Source organism: Letharia lupina (assembly GCF_014066315.1).
Source record: "Letharia lupina isolate WasteWater1 chromosome Unknown contig_8, whole genome shotgun sequence".
Lineage (NCBI taxonomy): Eukaryota > Fungi > Ascomycota > Lecanoromycetes > Lecanorales > Parmeliaceae > Letharia > Letharia lupina.
In genome coordinates, this window is record NW_023502977.1 from 776,768 (window position 1) to 795,533 (window position 18,766).

The following is an 18,766-nucleotide window of genomic DNA, read 5'->3' on the forward strand; positions in this document are numbered from 1 at the left end:
AATAAAACGAAGAGTTATACGAGACTAATTATTTATCTTAATAGAAGATTTCTGAAAATAGTATATTCGACTGTCTAACTATAAAGATATATATTACCTAAAACAGTCTGTTAACTACTATTCTAGCCATCTACGAAGATATATAATTATTCTATACTCGTTATATAACGATTATATAACGAAAATAGCTATATAATCGTTATAAAATCGCTATATAACGATTATATATTAACTATATTAATCTAATTTAAATTATATTATAATTATATAATTATTATATATTAACTCTCTTATTATAAGTTAGAAGTATTTATATAATTAAAAAAAAGAAGAAAGTTATCAATAGAGTAGTTTATCTTTAATATTATATAAGATATCTCGAAAATATATATCGTTATAAATATTAATATTTATAATTCGTTAAAGTCTTTTATATATAGTTATATAATTTAATATTAGTTATAATATAAAATATTATAAAATAAATATAAATAGATAGAAATTTATTTATAGAATATAGTATATATAGCTCTATATTATACTTACTCTCTATATAAAAATATTTTTTAAAGCCTCTTATTATTTATTAGTTATCTTATTCTCTATATTATTTAATACTTTATTTATCTCTTTTATTAATTTTATCTCTAATATAAAGATTTTTAAGTCTTTATTAATATTAATCTTTTAAAATTTTTTTTTATATTAAATAAGATATAAATCTTTTAAGATAGTTATCTATATTTTAAATTTTAAATTTTATATACTAATATAGAATATTAAAGATATTTAAAAGATATTATTATATATATTTAAATAAATTAGAGTTATATATATTTTAATAATAAAGATAAATTAAATATTAATAAATAATAAGTTAAAGAAAAGTGTTTAAATAAGAATTATATTAGTATATATAGAAGTCTTTAATAAATAATAGTAAATTTATCTCTTATATTTTAAAAAATATAGTTTTATTAAATTAATCTTTTTAAAATTTATAGCGTTAATATTAAATTTAAAGATAGTTTTAAATTATAGATTATTAAAGTTAATATAAATCTCTTTTTTAATATTCGCGAATATAGATAAGTTCGATAGATATATTAATTATATATCTCTTATTGAATTAATCTATTATTATATTTATTTAAGCGCTATTATTAGAATCTATCTCTTTTAAATTTTATATAAACTTTATATATATTATTTAATATTTTTATATATTAAATAATCGATTTTTATATCTAAAAATACTATTTAAATAGATTTATTTATATATATATTAAATAGATAAGTTAGAAAGTATCGTCTATAGAGTATATTTAGTTCTATTATTACTATACTCTTATTCTTCTCTATCTTCTCTATTTTTTTTATTTTTTCTTATTAAAGTTAATCTTCTCTAATTTTAATATTTATAATTAATTTTTATTATAAAATTAACTAGCTTTATTATTACTCGATATAAAAGTAATAATAAAATTATTATAACTTCTCTTCTTTATATTAATCTTCTTATTTTTATTATTTTTATTTCTTATATTATTTATTAAAGTTTTTAATATATTCTCTAATATATAAGAAGTTATAATTTTTATAAATAAGAGGTTTAATATATATATTATATTAAGAATACATTTTATAAAAATAGTTTATAAGATAGATCTTAAGATAGACTATAAGATAAGTTATAAGATAAATTATAAGATAAATTATAAGATAAACTACGAGATAGATTACAAGATAGACTACGAGATAAATCTTAAGATTTACTTTATAATAGACTTTAAGAGAGATTTTAAGATAAAGAATTATAAAGTTATTATCTTTATATTATTTATAATAAATTTCTTTAAAGACTTAGATTTAATTATAATCTATATTAAATAAGTTAAATTTAAAAAAAATATAAAAATATTAATTTTATATAGATTATTAAGAGTTATAGATTAATTATTCTTACTCTTAAAATCTTTATCTAGTAATTTCTTATATTATTATATATTATAAGACGATATAATTTTTACTAATTTATCTTAAGAATTATCTTTATTTTATATAAGTCTTTCATCTAGAATAATTTATTTAATTTTTTAGACTTTAAACTTATTATTAATTATTAAAGCTTATTAAAAGATTTATTATAAAAATTATTTAATTATTATATATAAGTTTAAATAATTAATATTAATAAAAATTATAGAGATATAATTTAGAGATTAAAGTAAGTAATATTAATTATTTTATTTTAGCTAACTACGTTTAAGAAGAAGCTATTTTAAAAATTATTAAGATATTTTAATATTTATTTTAATCTATATAAAAATATATAAATCTTCTATATTATAATTATTTATAAAAAAATCTTTAGATTATAAAAAAGATAAATAACTTTTAATAATAACTTTATTTACTCTCTTTTAAAATATTTACTTTACTTTTTTTATTATATTATTTATTTTACTTTTATTTTAATTATTTTAATTATTTATATATATTAAGTTCTATTATTACTCGTCTATTAAAGGCTTTTATAATTAGATTATTATTTTATCTTATATATTTTAATTTTTATATAAAGTATTAATTAAAAGCGTTTATCTATTAAAGATTATTATAATAATATTCTTACTTTATCTTATATACTTAAAGCTTTATATAAATTATTAATTATTTATTATAATATTTATAATAAATATAAATTTTAAAATTATACGATTATAAGCTAATAATAAATTATAAAATAATCTTAGCTTCGTTAATATAGCGAAGTTAAAAAACTTTATTAATAATTAATTTTTTAAATTTTATTCTAATTAATATATAAAAGTATATATCTATTTCTAATAAATCTAAATTTTTAGAAATAATAATTTATAAATAAGAGATCTTAATTTATAAATAATTAAATAATATTTATTTTAACAGAAGTAATTTAATAATAATAAGTTCTTCTATTTAATTTCTAATAAGATTAAATAGAATAATATTAATTATTACGCGTATATAATATATAGTCTTTAAAAGAATAATTATAATAATATCTAGAGAATCTTTTATAATAAAGATTTAAATAAGAGTTAGATATATAATTATCTTTAAATTTTAATATAATATATTAAGTATAATTAGATATTTTTTAAAAAGAAGAATTCTTATAAATATCTATCTCGTAAAAAACTTTTATTATTATTAATTAAATTAAGTTAATTAAAAATAAGTTAAATAAAATATCTAAGTTAAATAGAGTATTTAAGCTAAATAGATTATTTAAGCTAATTAATTAGCGATTATTTTATTAATAATTACTTTAGTAATTTAGATAATTATTTAATCTAATAATATTATTAATTTAAAGAATTATTTATCTAGTAATTTATCTAATAATTTATCTAATAATTTATTTAATAATCTATTTAATAACTCTAATAAAGATAAGATAATTCGATTTTATAATATTAAAGTTATATTTAATAAAGACTTAAATAATAAAGCTAATAGATTATTTATAATTAATTTTAAAAATAAAAATATTAATTTCTATTTTAACTTAATAGAGATATTTATTAATATTAAATATATAGCGAAGAAGAATAATTTAATAATATTCGATCTTAATAAGCGTTTTTAATAAATTTAATTAATTAATTAATTAATTAAGAAGAATAATAATATTATAATATTATAAAAGGCTATAAATTATATAGTTAATCTTAATTATTAAGCGAATATAGAATTTTAAATATAAATAATATAAATCGTAAATAACTTTAAGAAAGATATAATTATTTATTAGCTTTTTATAAATAAAATTATTAAAATCTTCGATTTAGAGTAATAATATTTTAATAAGATTAATTATTAGAGAGAGGATCTTAAAGCCTTTTATAATATATTTAATATCTCTTAAAATAAAGATAATACTATTCTTTATATATTAGAAATAATTTATATTCTAATAATTCGTTAATATAAAAGCGTTAATTAACTTTTATTTAAATAAATATATTTAGAAATATATTTTAGCGGATATTATAGATCTAAGTAAAATCTAAATAGTAATCTATTATTTAATAAAGATATATATTTTTTATTCTATATTCGCTTTATTAGATTATCTAAATTCTATTATTAAAGTCTTTTATAAAGTCTTTTATTAATTATATTAGATTATATATATATTTAAAAATACGAATTTAAATAATTACTAGCGCGTAAAACTTTTTCTAATTATAATATTTATATATCTTCTAAATTAATAAATACGCGTATTTTATCTTATTATATCTAAATTTTTTAAGATATATAAATATTATAAAGATTATTATTATTATATATCTATTATATATAATATAAATTTCGAAAAATAATTTAAAAAGTAATATTTAATCTTTTAAGGCTTAGAAGTTAATCTTAATATTATTATAATAATTATTTTAAATATATAATTAGATAAATATAGCTCGAAGAAATAATAGATTTAATTAAAGAATAGTTTTAAGATAATTAAAAGATAGATTAATAAGGTTAATATAGTATTATAATCTAATTAGATATATAATCTTAAAAAATATTTTAAGATTATTATTATAAATAAAGCGTAATTATTAAAATCTTTAATTATTTAAAATGTTCTCGCGCTATAATAATTAAAAGTATAGATATATATTATAATATTAATAATATTAATATTAAATAAAATTATCGACTAAGTTAATTATATAATATTTATTAAATATTTTAATATAAATAATTAATAGAAAGAGAATTCTTTATATAATATATATTTTACTATAAATTTAAATTTATTTAATATTTTAGATAATTATTTAATTATAAAATTATATTTAATATAACGAGTTTATAAAGATTAGATTTAACGAGTAAATATAAATTTAATAATTAAAGATAGATATCTTATTTAAATTTAAAAGCGTATTCTTTTTCGATAAATTTATTTAAATCGCGTTTTTTTAAGAGAGATTTTTATATTAAAGAATATCTATTAAGAATTAAAGTTATTATAATTAATTATAGTTATAATAATAATAAGACTAAGCGTTATAGAGTAATAGAAAATAAAATTATTAAAATTAAAATTATTATGAAATCTAATTTAAAGAAATAGAATTTTTTTTAATAGTTTTTAATTATATATTATATATTATAAGTTTATAATATTAATTATATAGTTAAAGCTTTTAGATTTAAATAATAAAATTAATCTAAAAATTATAAATCTTAAATTAATATTTAAAAATAGATTTTTCTTTATAGATTAATTTAATATTATAGATATAAATTTATTAAATCTAGCTTTTTATCTCTAGTAGCTATTAAAGAAAATATTAAAGATTAAGACTTTATTATAAAATATTTATAATTAAATAAATATTAATATTTACTTTATCTCTATATATCTCTATAGTCTTTTATAAAAGACTTTTTTTATATAAAATAGCTTATTATAGAAGTCTATTATAGAAGTAGATTATATATATAATTTTAAGTAAATATTAATTACTTTTATCGTATAGATAATATAAAATTAAGAGAAGATTTTAATATAGTATTAATTATTTATAATAATTATTTTATTTTATATTATTTTTAAAATATTTTAAATTAAAGTTATTATTATAATAGTATTCTAAAAAAGAGATAAGAGAGATTATATTATTAATATATTTAATAATTATAATAAAAAGATTATAATTTATATTATAATTTATACTATTAAATCTATTAGATTAAATATATAAAAACGTTATTATCGAGTTTATATAATTAAATTTATATATAATCTTAATATTTTATAATAAGCTCTTAATCGTATTTATCGATTTAAAAATTCTTTTGATATTATTTATCTATATAAGTACTTTATAAAGAATACTTTTAATAATTATATAGTATAAAAGAATATTAAAAAGATAATTTTGAAGATTATAGTTTATTTTAATTTTTAAATCTTTTATAAAGATAATAATAGTAAAAAAGAATTTAATATTAAAGATTAAGTAATTAAGAATAAAGAATTAATAAAATTAAAAGATTTAAATATTAATATTAATAAGAATAATAAGATTATAAAATCTTTAATAGTATATAAGTTATTATATTATATTCTAATAATAATAAAGAGAGAGAAGATTAAGTTATAAGTATATATATTCTATTATAAAAAACTTTTAATCTAATTAATAATCTAAGTAATAATCTTCTTTATAATCTTCTCTATAGTCTTATTTTTATTATATTATAATACTCTTATTCTTTATAAATAAGTATTTTTAATAATATCTTCGATAATATAATTATATAATTTAATATTACTATATATAACGCTAGAAAAAACTTTTATAAAAAGTTATTTTATATATATAGCCTTTAATAAAAAAGCTATCTTATTTTATAGAAAGCGCTTTAAAGTATTATTATAAATAAGATTAATTATAGTCTCTTATAGTCTCTTCTTAATATTACTATTTAATATATAATATATTATAAAAATATTTATATAGTAATTGACCTCTTTTAAAAATTATAAAATATATTAATTATTAATTTATTAATTATTAAATATAGATTTCTAGAATTACTATAATCTACTTTTTAATAGACATTAATAATATTTAATATTACTTTATAATAACTAGCACTCTTTATATAGATATAATTATAAATTTTAATTTTTTAAATATTAAAAGATATTTATTATAAAATATATCTTTTAATTAAAATAAGTAATTTTTTTAAGTTTATATAAATACTAATTTAATATCTATAATTAACTATTCTCTTTTATAATAGCTTTTTAATTAAAAATAAATAAATTATATATTCTTATTTAAGATCTTAATTATAATAAAGATTTTAATCTAGATTTTATTTTATTAGATCTTATTTTTATTCTAAATATTATTTTATCTAAATTAATTTTAAAGCCTTTATAATTCTAGAATAATAATATTAATAAGAATATTATTATTAATTTTTTATTTTTAGAAATAAATATAGAGTTAATTAAAGGCTTTAATAAGAATATATTTATAAATAATATAAAGGGGAGCGAGTTATATTATTCTAAAGAAGTGGAAAGTAATATAAGTCTAAATAAGAATAATAAAAAATATAATAAAGAGTATAAATAAAGCGATAATAATAATAATAAGAACTTATTTATAGTATATCTCTATTATATATATTATTAATTCTAATTATATAGTAGTTATCTAATATGATATTTTATATATCTTAAGATTTATAATCTTTTATATTTCTTTAATATCTTAAAGATCTTAAATCTAATAATAAGAATAAGACTAAAGATAAGTAATATTCTTCTTTATCTCTATCGCTATCGCTATCTTTATCTCTATCGCTATCTTTATCTTTATTAAAATACTCTTTATCTTATATTCTTTTATCTAAGATCTCTTTACTATTATTTATTCTTTTTTATAAAATTATTTATTAATTAGTAGATAAAGAAGTACTCTCTTCTTCTTTATATTTAGTATTTAAATTATAATTTAAGAAGTTAAGAGATATAAGAGCGGAGTATATTAGGTTAAAGAAAATCTTTTAATTATTATAATCTTTTATAGATAATAATAATAAGAATAATTATTTAAATTTTATATAAATACTTTTATTCAAGCTCGATATATTAAAATAATAAATTCGCTAATATATATTATTATTATAATTAATATAAAAGTCTTTATTAATTATAATTAAGAAATAGTTATTATTTTTATAATATTAAAAGAAAGTTTAATAATAGATAATTAAGTATATAATATAATAGTATTAATATAATTCGTTTAATTTAATCTAAATTATTCTTTTAATTATAATATTATAAAAGAAGATATTTTTTAGAATAGTATAATATATAAATAAATTTATAGAGTTATAAGAATTTTAGATTTAGAGATTCTCTATATAAATAATATTAGAGAATATCTATTATATTTAAATTAATAACTTAATTATTGGTAACGATATTATTTATATTAAGATAATATTACTCTATAAAATAGATTATATAATCTTTATAGATTAAGATTATTATATAAATACAATTATATTAAATAAGATTATAGTTATATTATAAATAATTATAAAGTAATAATCTATTTTAAAAATATTTAAATTAGATTTAAATATCGAGTATAAGCTTTTTTTATTAAAAGATCTTTTTATTAAATAATTTTCGAATATAATTAATAAATATTTATTTATATATTTTAATTAAGAATATAATGAAGATAATAAAAAAGAAATGGTTTTTTTTAATAAATAAAGGTATATTAGAAAGGTTTTTAATTTTAAATTTTTAAGTATATAATCTTTTTATTAGCTTTATTAAACTTATAGCAAATTTAAAATAATTTACTTTAATTGTTAAAAATCGAGTTACTTACTATTAATTTATATAAATCTTTATTATATTTTTTGTTTATCGACCATTTTGGTGTATATAGAAATATATATCGCGCTTTAAAAGCTTTTTATTTAATTTTTATTTATTTAGAATATAGTAAGTGAAGAAAGCTTATAAATATATTTATACTATTATTAGATTTTTATAATATAAAAATAGAAGATATAGTAGAAGTCTTTAGTAGGCTTATTTAGAAATTAAATTAAAGGGTATAATTAGATATTAATAAAGAGATAACTATTATTTAAATATTCGCTATTATATTTTTAAGAGATATATTATAATTTATTAATAATATAGACTTTATAAGATATAATATAAGAATAGATTATTAAAACTATTTCTACTTAAAGAAAAAGAGAGAAAATTTTAATTTTAATATTATAGATAATAGAAGATATTATTAAAAGATTATTTAGTAAAGAAAATACGCGAATAGCTTAGATTATATTTTTTTTATAATATTTATTCGCGATATAGATATTTAATTAAAGATTTTATTAATTATAAAACTTATTTTAATCTTTAATCTTATATAATTATATTTTTATAATATATCTTACTCTAAATAGAAAGGTTTAGATAAGATTTTATAAGATTTTTTTATAATTTTAATTCTTAATAAGCGCGATATATCGATATATTTAAAAATCTTTTAAAAATATTAATTCTCTTTAGAGTAAAAGCGAATTTAGAGTTCGATATTCTATATCTAATTATAATTATTTTTTAAAATAAAGAAAACTATAATTCTAGCGCTATTAATATTTCGAAGTTAAATAAAAGTAAATTAGTTTTATTTCTTATTTCTATAGATAGTAATAAGTATTATAATTATTAAGTCTTCTCCACTTTAAGTAGTAATAAATATATTTAATATAATTATTTATTTTAATATATTAATTAATATTTAGCGCTATAACGAATTTAATTTTCTTTATTAATATATATTAAAAGCGTATAAGATTTATTAAGATTTTATTATCTATAAAGCTTCTATTACAATAAATTTCGATAAATTAAATTTAAATTCTAATTATAATAGAGAATTATTAAATAAGATATTAGAGAAGATAATATTAAATAAGAATTATTCTAATTTTAAAGTTATTTTTTAAATATTATTAAAATATAAAGCTAAAGAAAAATTAATTAAAAAAAAGAGAAAAAAAAAAGAGAATAGTAAGTTTAAGAAGCTTTTTAAGCTTTTTAATATATACACTAACTTATATTTAATTAATAATATAATTAAATATATAATAATAATAAATTTAAATATTTTAATAGGCGAATTAAAGTATAAATATATTTTATAGAATTTAAATTATTATAATTAATTATTATTTTAGAATTTTTAAAGATATAATTAATATCGTAATATCTTTAAATTTAATAGTTTATTTTTTTATTAAAGATATAATATAGTAATCTTTATAGTTAAAACTAGTAAATATATAGAATTATAAATATCTAGAATTAATAAATATCTTAATTTTTCTAAATATATAGTATTTAGTTTTTATAAAAAGCTTTTTATTAATTAATAAGTAGAGAATAAATAATATTATTAAAGATTATTATAGTATTTTTATAGATAATTAGTATAAGACTAAAGAGCTCTTCTTAATTAGATTCGTTTTAAATAAATTTTAAATAATAATTACGATAAATTTAATAAGGTTTTCTTTATAGTATAACTTCATTTAATATCTAATAATGATATATTAATAAGATTACGATATTTAGATAATAAACTTTAATTCTAAAGTTATTAAAGTGATATTAAAAAATAATCTATATTAATCTATAGATAATATTATCTTATTTTTTAAATACTTAATTTATAAATAGCTAATAAAGCCTTTAATAGAATTAATTGCCGCTATATCTATAATATTAATAATTATCTTAATATTATAAATATTGAAAAATAATTAATATAGTATTTCGCGTATATCTATCGATAAAGAAGATATACTTTTCTAATTATTTATAAATTAAAATAATTATAAAATAAGAATAAAGATATATTTAATTTAGTATTAATACTATTAATCTATTTTTATTAAATTAAATAATAGATATTTAGACTTTTTAGACTAGAGTATTAAGGTTTATATATAATAAATATATTAATAAAGTTAACTTAGAATAAGAATTAAGATTCTTATATATTAAAATATATTTAAGAAGTATTATATTTATAAATTTGATATACTTATATAAATAATTACGTAAGACTTTATATAAGTAAGTACTTTATTTATCTTTTTATATAAATATATATAATATACGAGGCTATAAAAGAATATGATATAAGAGTAATTAAGTTATAAGAGAGTTATAAAATAATAATTAAATTAATTATATAATTATTATATAATAGTTTTATAATAAATATTAAATTATTATTAGTGAATAATTAGACTATAACGATTATCGTTATAGATTCTAAGAGAAGTAATCTATAGTTTATAATAGTTATATAATTATTATATCGCCGTTATATAATTATTATATAATCGTTATATTATCGTTATATAATCATTATACTATTAATATATAACTAGTCGAAGACGAGTTATATAATAATTATATACTAGTGCTAGAACTTCATAGAATGATAGAATAGTAGCTGAGGAAATATTCGTTATGACTGAATAGTGGGGACGATAGATTTCGAAAACGAGTTATCTACGCTATATGAACTATATATAGATATATCGTCTTTCGTACTATCGGCCCCTATAAGGTATTAATAAGATTATCTATCTTAATATATTTAACGATTTTAAATATTATTTTAAATTAATAGACTATTTAAGAAGTTTAATTTATTATTATATATAGCTTACTAATTCTCTATAAATATTAAAACCTTATTTATTTAAAAAGATATTTATTAAAAATAATTTATATTATATTTATTTTTCTAAGTTTTATTTATTAAAAATTATTTTATAAAAGAATTAAAGCTTTTAAAGCCTATAGAAAGCTTTAAATAAACTTTTATTACTTATATATTTTAATCTAAATAAAGATTTATAAATAGATCTAGATATCTTTAGAGAATAAAATTTCGATATATAAATATTTTATATTAAAAAGAAATATATTATTATAACTAATATTAAGTAGTTATCTAGAATTATTATAAAGTTAATTATATACTTATTAAGAATATTAACTTTTATTAAAAAGAATTATTAGTTTATAAAATTTGAGATAATAGAATTTATATAAATTATTAAGAAGATTTAATATCTTATAAAGTTATTTAAGTAATTTATTATTATTTAAATTAATTATTTAGCTATTCTTAATACTATAAAGTAATCTTCTATTACTTTTATAATATTTATAATAAGATTAAATATATAACTAGTATATACTTCTAAATTTCTTCACTAATTTTATCTTAATATAAAATATAAGCTTAATAAGAAATATATTATATTAAACGCTTTTTTATATCTTATAAATATCGATAAATTAATATTATTCGAAAATTACTTAAAGCTTAATATCTTATATATTTATATTACGTAAATAATAAATTATAATAATATCTATAATTACTCTATTATCGTAATAAAGATATATAAAGTTTTTTATAATAAGCTTTTTACTAAATATAATATAAATCTATATTAAATAAGAATTATTAATATTATAGATATTAATATAAGATTAATAATTAAGAGTAAAAGCGTTAAGCTTTCTTTTATTTATAATACTATAAATTTTATTTTTATTTTTTATAAGAATAGATTTATTAATCTTAAATAATTATATATATCTTAATCGCTAATTAAAGATATTCTTAAAATTATTTATAATAATAATTATTTAAATTTCGAAAGATTTTTTAATATAATCTCTAAATTATAATATATATAAAGATTATTTAAATATCTTTATAGCTATATTAAATATTATTCTAAATATCTAATATTATAAACTCGTTATTATAAGTTTTATAATTATTTATAATTTATAAAGAGTTCTATCTTATCTTTTTATATCTTAATATTTAATTTAATTTTTACTATATTATTATTTAATAAGAAATTTAATTATATAATAATTATTATAAATAAATTTATAAAGCGAATTATTTTCATCTTTAATAAATCTATTTAAATTATTAAAGAGTAAGCTATTATTTTATTAAATTATCTTAATATAAATAATTAGAGAATATTAAAGATCTTACTATTTAATAAAAATTCTAAAATTCTATTAAAGCTATAAAAAGCTATATTTAATAAATTAAGAGTTAAACTATTATACTTTATTATTTATTATTTTTAAATTAATAATAATAATAAATATATTAATTAGATAATTAAAATTACTTTATATTTCTATTTATATATTTAAAAGAAATCTTTAATATAATCTATTATTCTTTTATATATATAAATATTTTTTAATAATATATAATTAGCTATTATAACTAAATTATTAAATAAACTCTTCTATAGATTTTCTCTTAATAAGACTCTTAATTTTATTATATTAATTAAACTATTATAATAGATATATACTATTATTAAAGTTAAAGCTATTAATATAATAAGCTTTATTTAAATATTTTAAAATTTTTATTATAATTATAAATATTAATCTATATACTTTAGAAAGAAAAATAAGATACTCTTATATTTATATAAAGATTACTTTATTTTATAATCTATTAATATTATTAAGATAAATAAAATTAATTAATATTATATTAATTCTTTTAAAGTTATTATTAAAATAAATAAATAAATTTATTATCTCGATATATTTAATTATTAAAAAGTTTATTTTATATTTTTAATAGTATAATTAGAATTATAACTTACTAATATTAATTTTTTTTATAAACTATTATTAGAGAAATTTAATTTTATTTATATAAAAGATAATATTAATAATTATAAATTATATAAGCTATAATTTTTATTTAATAAATATATTAAACGTTATAATAAAGATTAATTAATTAAATATCTAGTATAATAAAAAGAATATAGCTTTAAATATAATTAATAATATAATATTAAATAACTAGACGATACTCCGAAGTTAATAAAAGATTATAAAATCGCTATATCGCCTAAGCCAGAGTCATAGCCACTACCCCTACTATTAGAGCTATTACTTTCTTATTAACTACCTCCGCTATCAATAACGTATTTACAGAAGCCTTCCGCAAATAATTACGCTGCTACACTATCACTAAGGCTATTACCTTCACTACTAAAAACGCATTTACAGAAGCCTTTAGCGATTGCGGTTATAATACTCAGAAGAAAGGAATTAATTATATGAGAGTATTACTAATATATTTACTTTTATAATACTTTATACTTATATATCGAGGTCGCTATAAGCTTTTTTATTAACAATATATTATTATAGTAAGCTATCGTAATTATATAGATATATAATTCTACTATACCTTTATATTTGCTAAGAAAGTATTTTAGTAAGAATCGATAAAAATTTTAGCTTAGTATTATAAGTAGTTACTTCTTAGTAGAAGAATAATCATCCTTACTACACACTACTCTTTATGCCTATATTTCTATATTACTCTCATAGTAAATTATTATAAAAATATCAATTAAAATTTATATAAACTTATAATTATCTACGCAATTTATAATCGATATTAAAAAGAAATACTACTTCTTATAAAGCCTTTATAAACTATTTATCTAATATTTTATATTTTCGAATTATTAAATAAACTAATTTCTATTAAATATATCTATTAAATATTAATTAAATTAAATATAAAAATTATATTTATAAGAGGCGCTTAATTAATTATAAAGCTAACTAGTTTTATTATATACTATTCTAGCTATTATTAAAGATATATTATTATTATATAACGGTTCTATAACTAATAATCGATAAATAACCAATATATTACCAATATACAACCGATATGAAATCCAGTTTATACTCGTTAGAAGAATTATTCTAACTCTTATTTTATATCGGTTATTTAACGATTACGTGACGATTATATAATAGTTATTAAATGATTATAAAACGGTTATAGAACGATTATAGAACGATTATACGATTTTTATAGAATTATAAATAATCTATATAATAACTAAAAATAAATTTTAATTTTAAAGTTCTTTATAGGGCTGAAAATTCGCTTAGTATATATAACCTTAAATATTAACGCTAATAACTTAAAATTCGTTTTTTTCAAATTTTCGCGAAATTTTTATATTAGAAGATATATTATATAATACTATTAGCCTATTCGAGACTTAGTAAAAAGATAAAAATAAAAATATATTATTATAATTATTATAAAATGATTATAGAACGATTATAAAACTATAACCGTAGTGGGTTCTAAGAAAAGAGGTCTATAGTTTACGATAGTTATAAAACGATTATAAAACGATTGTAAAATGATTGTAAATCGGTTTTCTAACTAGTATAGAATTGTTATAATATCGTTTTATAACCGTAATACGCTAGTTCTATAACTTTATAAACGGGTAGAATAGTATTAATTAGTATATATAATAGAATAAGATAGAGCTAAGCTTGAAAATCTTAGATTTATATATATAGCCAATTATAAATTAGAATTTACTACGTTTTTTAATTAGATCGACTAAGTTATAATGAATAAATAAACTAATATTCATAATTATTAAAATCTCGCCCTCCCGCGCCTCCCTTATTAAAAAAATAGGTGTATATTATTAATATATAAAATAACTTTTTTATTTTCTATTAAAATTTTGAGATTTTATTTTTAAATTATAGAATAAAATGTGGGCTTTCAGATAATAAAAAAATTCTTAAATTTAGTCTTATAATTATTAAAGCGTAAGGAATTCAAATATTGCTTACTAAAGTTCGCTTACTAAAGTTCGCTTACTAAAGTTCGCTTACTAAAGTTCGCTTACTAAAGTTCGCTCGACAGTCGGATAGTCCTAATTAAAAAATAGATAGATATTATTTAATTTTAGAATAACTTTTTAATTTTCTATTAAAATTTTGAGATTTTTTTTTAACTATAGAACAAAATATGAGCTTTCAGAATTTTTCTTCTTCTTAAATTTAGTCTTAAAATTATTCAAGCGTAAGGAATTCAAATATCGCTCACCAAAGTTCGCTCACCAAAGATCGCTCACCTATTTACTCGATAGCCCTGATCAAAAAAAAAGATTATGAATTTAATTCATAGGCCTTTACTCGTATTAAATAACTAAATTTAAATCTATTTAAATATAATTTAAATTAATAATATTTCTTCTAAGTTTATTCTATTTAAGCTTTATCTCGTTAAAAAAGAGAGATTAATAATTAAAATCTACTTAAAAATAGAAATAAGCGCTATATAAATACGCTAGAAAAAATTATATATAAATTATTAATTATTTTTTTAATATTAGTTTTAAAAAAGAGAGTCTTAAAAAGAATAAAATAAAAAATATTTATCGAAGTAACAATCACTTTAGCTAAAGTCGTTAAAAGAGAATTTATTATTATTATATAAATCCCTATTAGAGAAATATGTCAAAATATAAGATAGAATACTTAGTTATATTGACTAGAGAGTTCTATAAAAGAAAAGAGCGACTAGATATAAATATACTAAGGCGTATTATATAATTATATTACGTAATCGCTAAGACGCTAAAAATTATATAATTCGAATTCTAATACTTCTCTTTATATATATTCTTTTATATATAAAATTTAATAGATATAAAATTTAATAGATATAAAATTTAATATTAATAGTATTAAAATTAAGTAGATAAAGTAAAAATAATTTAATTAATCTTCGTTAGAGTTTTAGCGTTAGATAATTAAAGTAAAGTTAGCGCTAAATAATTAAAGTGAGTTTAGCATTAAATAATTAAAGTAAAGTTAAAGCTAGATAGCTAAAATAAGTTTAGTATTAAATAATTAAAGTAAAAAGTTAAAATCTAAAAACGACTATATCAAACTCTCAAATTCTACTTTTTATTAAAAAACGGTTTTTCAAATATTTTATTTTTAGACTATTTAATATATATTAAAACTCGATTAATTTAAGATCGAAGGATATTTATAAAAGTAACTAAATAAAATAATTAGAAGAAATTCTTTATTCTATATATTACGATTAGCTATAAGATTTCTATAAGATTATTTTAAATATTTAATTTTTAATAATAGTAGTTAATAATAATAGTAATATAAATAAAGATATTTTAAAAGAGTTTTAAAGATTTAATAGCGATAGCGATAATAGCGTTAAAGAAATAGCTATTTCGATATAAAATAATAAGTCTATAGAATATTAAGTCTAAGGCTTAATAGGCGGCTTAAATAAATTATTTAAATTATAAAAATTAATAAAATAATTTCTCTAGATTTAGAGTTAACTTCTTTAAATAGATAATATTATAAATAATATTCTAGTCTAATTAATATATAAAACTTTTTAAACTTATTCTTAAATAATATCTTAATAAATTTATTAATTACTTATTATTTAATAAGAATATACTTAAAAATTATATTATTAATAATAACTTATTTTTATATATAATAATACTAAATATCGATATATTTAATATATATATAAAATTAAAGATTTTTAATAAGAGCTATAATACTCTAATTATTATAATAAATAATAATAATCTATATATACTTAGCGTTAAGATTAAATTAATTAAAAAGTTTATATAATTAAATTATTTTTTTAATAATCTATATTTAATTAATATATTTAATTTTATAAGAGAATAATGTTATAATAAATTATCGTTTTAATAATTAATTAATAATAATATTATTTATATTAATATAATTAAAAATAGAATATTAAGTATTCTAATTATCTATCTAGTTTATATTTATATAATTAATAAATAATTTTAAATCTTCTCTAAGTATTAATTATTAATTTTTAATATTATTTAGATATTAAAAGATATACTTAATAATCTTTTAATAGAATTTATTAAAGTTTAAAATATATTTAAAGATTATTAAAATAATAAATATAATATCGAATTAAATATTTAATATTATATATATAATTAATTTTATAATTAATTAATAAATATAATAAGATTAATTAATAAAGATAAAATTATTTTTAATAATATAAAATTTATTATTATTAATAAGAGTAGACGATAGCGTAAAGCTTAATATATTATATTTCTTTAAAAATCTTTTAATATAATCTTTTTAATTAAGATATAAAATTTAATTAATATAATTTTTAATAATTATTATATTAAGATAATAGATATAAAATCTTAAATTAATTATCTTAAACTTTTTATTAAACTTATTCTTAATATTTTATATTTTAATTTTATTAAAATTTATAAGTAGAATATTATTTATATAAATAATAATAATAATAATATTATTAATAAATATAGAAAGATTAATAATAATAGATTTAAAATTTAATTTTTTAAAATAGATTATAAGAATATTATATTAAATTTTAAGAGATTATTTTAAATTATAAAGTATTTTAATAAGCTTATATATTTTATTTTATTAATCTTTAATCTTAAAGCTAATAAGTTAAATAATATAAATTATTTTCTTAATATTACTATATAAAAAAGTGATTTTAATATTTATTTATTTAAGCTCTTAATTTAAAATAGCTATTAATATAAAAATTATTTTATAATTTATGAATTTAATAATAAAGATAAAGATTTTATTAAAATCGATTTTTTTTTATTATTTAAAATCGCGAATAATTTAGCGAGCTTTATATTATATAATCTTCTTTATAAAATTACACTTAAGCTTATAAATCTATTAATCTTTTAAAATATATATATTTAATAAGAAATTTATTAAAATCTAAGTTCTATTAATAATAAGCGAGTTAATTTCTTTTTTTATAATAATTTTTTAATCTATCTTATAATAGAAGTTTAATATAATCTTTTTATAGATTTAAAATTTATAAAATTTAAAAGAGAAGACTTTTATTAATAGCGCTAAAGAATCTAAAAAAAGTTTTTTATATATTCTTAAAATATCTAATAGATAATTTATTATTAAAATTAAATTATAATTATTTATAAAGCGAGTATTAAATTTAGAAAATATCGTTATAGAGATTATAGAGAGAGTTTTATTACTAAATATATTAGATAATTATTTTTTTAAAGATTTTAAATTAATTAAAACTACTAGCTAAACTCTTTTAAAAATTTAAATAAAATTAAATAAATTATTAACTTTATCTTTAATAAAAATTATTTATCTCTTTTAATAATTTTTTTTTAAAATTATAGA